Source organism: Limanda limanda, chromosome 21, assembly GCF_963576545.1.
Source record: "Limanda limanda chromosome 21, fLimLim1.1, whole genome shotgun sequence".
Classification (NCBI taxonomy): domain Eukaryota; kingdom Metazoa; phylum Chordata; class Actinopteri; order Pleuronectiformes; family Pleuronectidae; genus Limanda; species Limanda limanda.
In genome coordinates this window covers 995,345-999,939 of record NC_083656.1, presented here as the reverse complement: position 1 = coordinate 999,939, position 4,595 = coordinate 995,345, and the positions used below count along the sequence as shown (strand labels likewise).

The window sequence follows — 4,595 nt, the reverse complement described above, 5'->3', positions numbered from 1 at the left end:
GTTGTGTCTCAGACTCGGAGGTGGAGAGTCGCAGCTCGTCCGGAGGATCTCAGCCTGTGAACCGACCCCGGTGCCTCCTCTCGTCCCCCGGTGCCTCCTCTCGTCCCCCGGTGCCTCCTCTCGTCCCCCGGTGCCTCCTCTCGTCCCCCGGTGCCTCCTCTCGTCCCCCGGTGCCTCCTCTCGTCCCCCGGTGCCTCCTCTCGTCCCCCGGTGCCTCCTCTCGTCCTCACTTCCTTGGGAGCTTCTCTTTCTCTCTCTTTCTACCCTCCTCTCCCTCGCCACTCCAACAGTTTGCTCTCTTGGATTTGGGGGTTCTGCTCCTTCCTGTTGGTGCTGCTTCACTCCGCGGCTGCTCCCGCTTTTACGCACCGACGCTTTATTTTGGATTTGCTCGTCACTGGAGGAAACGCAGGAATCAGCGACGTGGATCCGTGGATGCGCCTCTTGGGCTCGAGCCGGAGATGGAAATGCTGATATTGTTATTTCATTCCTTATGGATATTGCGATGCAACACAGTGAGCGGCGACTCCATCGTCCACATCGGTAAGACCTGAGCTGCTCCTCTTTGCTTCTGTTGTGCTGAGACTGTTTCCATCGGTGTGTTCAAGTTCTGGCTGGTATGAATGTTGGAGTTTCCCAGAATGCACTGGGTGTCAAACAGAGAAATGACCCGACTTCACACCTGATTATCATTCCGATCCGTGCCAGGCTCCCGGGGAGGAGGAGGGAGGCTGTTGCATGCAGGCTGCTGGAAGTGCCCGCAAGTGTTGCGCTGCGCCATCCCTCCATCCAGACATCCTTCCTTCCATCCATCCATCCATCCTTCCATTTTTTCCTCCCTACATCCCTCCATCCCTTCATCCCTCTATCCTTCCACCCCTGCCTCAGAGAGAGAGAGCTCATATCGGTGAATATTCACATTCTCATGCAGAGAAAATGAGGGCTGGCAGGAGACACTGGCCCGATGTGGGTGTTTGGAGGGTTTTGTTTTATCCACCCCTCCCTCCTTCCTCTCTCTCTCTCTCTCCTCCCTCCCTCCCTCCCTCCCTCCTCCTCCTCCCCTCTCACCCCTCTTTCCCTCGCCTCCCTCATCTACAAGCCTGAACTTTGAATTGGACGTGAGTGAAATGTAAATCAACTCCGCCAGGGGAAGAGATGACAGAGGGGACAAACGCTGACTGTTCAGGCTCTGAAACAAACCAGATCCTGAGCTCTCTCTCTCTCTCTCTCTCTCTCTCTCTCTCTCTCTCTCTCTCTCTCTCTCTCGTCTCTCTCTCTCTCTCTCTCTCTCTGTCTGCTCCTTATTTTTCATCTTCTGATTTCCTGTGATATCTGTTAAGTCACTTTTCTGTCAGTAGAGATCTGTCGTTGAAGGAGGACACAGCGGAGTCCAGGATTCTGTGCGTTGAGCAGATTCAAGCGACTCATCACACGCTCGCAGACAACCCCCCAGTTTGCACTATCTCCTCTCGGAGGCTGATTGGATGCGGTGGTTTGGCGTTTGGAAGAGAGGACGTTAAAATAATAGGAATAGTTATTATCTAAGGGTTTTGACATGTTTAGATCTTTGCTGCAGCTCAGTCCGTCAAACAGTGGCAGCACTGCGGTGGCCTGTGGTTCAGAGAGGAGAGGGAGAGGAGGAGGGAGGAGGGAGAGGGAGAGAGAGAGAGAGAGAGAGAGAGAGAGAGAGAGAGAGAGAGAGAGAGGGAGAGGAGATGAGAGAGAGAGAGAGAGAGAGAGAGAGAGAGAGAGAGAGAGAGAGAGAGAGAGAGAGAGAGAGAGAGAGAGAGAGAGATGAGAGAGCGAGAGAGAGAGAGAGAGAGAGAGAGAGAGAGAGAGAGAGAGAGAGAGAGAGAGAGAGAGAGAGAGAGAGAGAGAGAGAGAGAGGAGTGGAGAGTAGAGAGAGAGAGAGAGAGAGAGAGAGAGAGAGGAGAGAGAGAGAGAGAGAGAGGGAGAGGAAAAGAGACATGCAGAGGAAACAAGGGAGGAGAGGACAGGATATGAAACAAGAGAGAAGTGGAAGAGGAGAGGAAACGACAGAGGGAAGCCTATAGGAAAAAAGAAGGAAGGGGGAGTTGCAGCTTAAAACGAATTTACTTCCTTTAAATCATTTCCCTAAAGACTGAGACAGATTCCTTCTCTAAACCCTGAATCATTACAAGCAGACGTGAGGTTGAAATGAAACAACACAACAAGGAGCTTCATCACTTAACAATGACAAACTCCTGTGTTCGATGAGACTCACAACCAAGAATGTGCTGAATATTCATGTGAGCAGTTAATCTGGAGGAGAGGGAGTGTGTTTCCTCTCGCTCTTTTATACACTGGCTGTCTAATTATAGAATTATCTTTCTGACATTCACTGGAAATAAATCCTGCTGAGCAGCGAGGGAAGTCTCCGCCCCCTCCACGACTCTCCGGCCACTTCACAGGACGCTGCCACGTCCAGTCCTGTGGAGGACGGAGGGACGGATGAAAGGACGCAGATGAACAGATCGGTTTCCGTCCCTCAGGAGAAAATCTGCATCTCAGAACACAGAACAGAGTTTCAGGATTATGCAGAACACAGAACACTAAATACAACAGATAACAGACGGGTTGATGCCAAAGACTGAGACGCTGCAGCCAAGCTGCTGCGACTGAGCAGCTCCTGGACCGATTCATGGACACAGGACATGTTGAGAGAAGGTCTGAGCTCAGGGTTATTTCTGTCTTCTTTAGCCACCTCATCACTGAAGAACCTACAGAACCTGATGCACCTGCTGTGAATGGGTCACATGTCAGGGACAGAAGCTTCAGAGACGTTTCTCCTTCTGAGGAGAAGCTGGTTCATCTGAAGCCGACACACGGAACCTGTTCTGACTCAGAACCCGACCTGAGACCCCCGGCTTCTGGACCCCTGCTGCTCTTGAACCACAGCTCGCATCATGAGGCTGTTTCCAGTGACGCTGCAGCAGGAGACTCAGCTGCAGGAGACTCTGGATTCTTTGCAGATCCAACAGGGTCCTGGACGCTTGGGTCTTCTTCAGGCTGGACCCTGTGCCCGTCCATAAAAGAACATTATTTCATATTAGCACGTTTCCTCACCGGTCCCTGCACGACCATCTGCTCTGCTGTAAATATCCGAATGTCTGTGGTTTTATACTCAAACCTTTCTGGTGCAATAATCCACATTGCTCAGAAAAGGTTCCCGTGGCTCGGTGGTTTAGTGGAGAACCTCGAGCTTTAGGATCCACCCTGGATTCATTAGCTCCACTCAGGAGGTTGTGTTTTCATCAGTGTTTGTCTGATAGTCGGCAGGATTATGTAAAACGATTTCTACCAAACCTGAAGGACGCAGGAGGCGGTTCCCTGAGGAGACTGTTGGGCTTTGATGGATTGATGAACTCGACTCCAGTTTTTGAATTGAAATCCCTGGATTCTCTTCTTCGTACCGAAGTAAAAACCTTCCAGAGAAGAAGCAGAGGCCGTGTTTTCATGTCGGTCCGAAGCCGCCGAGACTCGTGATGTCACAGAGTTTGTAATTCGGACAGATGAGCCAGTTGTTTGTCTAGCTTTTATATAGATAATGTTTATCTAGATAATGTTTATCTATATCTATAGTTTGACTCAACCTCCCAAAAGACTTTTGGTCAGACTCTTTCTGAAGCAGTCGCCTGTTCGACCACGACAACACACTGGAAATCTGCATAGTTGAACTTAAAGGTATAAAAAACAAACATGTACCGTGTAGTAGAAATAGATTCAGATTGAACCCCCCCCCCCTGCTCTGTTTCCCTGAACCGACTGACAGGCGACACGACGCCCAGATCGGATGTGACAGTGTTCCACCCCCCCGCCCTGAAACCCTGCCTGAGCATCCGTCTCGTGGCGGCCTGATCCTCGGTGACATGTCCCGGTTTGTTTGTCCCTTCGTGTCTTTTCTTCACCATGATCAGTGGCAGGCGGTGGGTGGTGGGGGGGGTGGATCTGTAAAAGAGCTGATACACATGAACACGTGGAACCCGGACCTCCGGTTCTCCTTCTCCTCTGACCCACTTCCTGCGCTCGTGTGCCTCAGCGGTGAGACCTCCTGCTGAGCTGATGCTCGACACTCTTCAGCTTTTTCTTCTCATTTAGTCACAACAGCAGCTGCTTCCACTAATTAGTCCCGCCCCTCTTCTTGGGTTGATTGAGAGTAAACGAGTGAAAAACAGACGCTGCTGTGTTCGTGAGTGGAAACAAGAAGCGTCAGTTTGTCTGAAGGTCGGAGCCGAGAGCAGCAAACAGAAACAAACACGGCTCCAATCAATCCTCTAATGAAAGCTCAGAGATGAAGCTGTCGGAGACGTCCTGATGTGAAGGGTTGGATTTAACATTTAACTTCCTCCCTCACAGAGAAGAGGAAGAAATCATTATGAAAAACAGACAAATACCAGATTGTCAAACAAATGAATCAGTTCACAGACGAGTAGAAACGATGTCGGGGTCTTTGTGGAAAAAAAGCAGAAATGAGTTTCTGATGGACTCAACAAATACTCACTGACCACTTCTGACCTTTGTGAGGGAAAATACGTTATTTAATAAAGAAGAAAAACTAAATAACTACATGACAA

At 50.3% G+C, this 4,595-nt stretch overlaps 1 pseudogene; it reads left to right on the top strand.

Moving 5' to 3' along the window:
* Window positions 1-461: 461 nt before the first annotated feature.
* LOC133028130 (glutamate receptor ionotropic, delta-1-like) overlaps window positions 462-4,595 on the top strand; it is a 270,179-nt pseudogene continuing 266,045 nt past the window's right edge.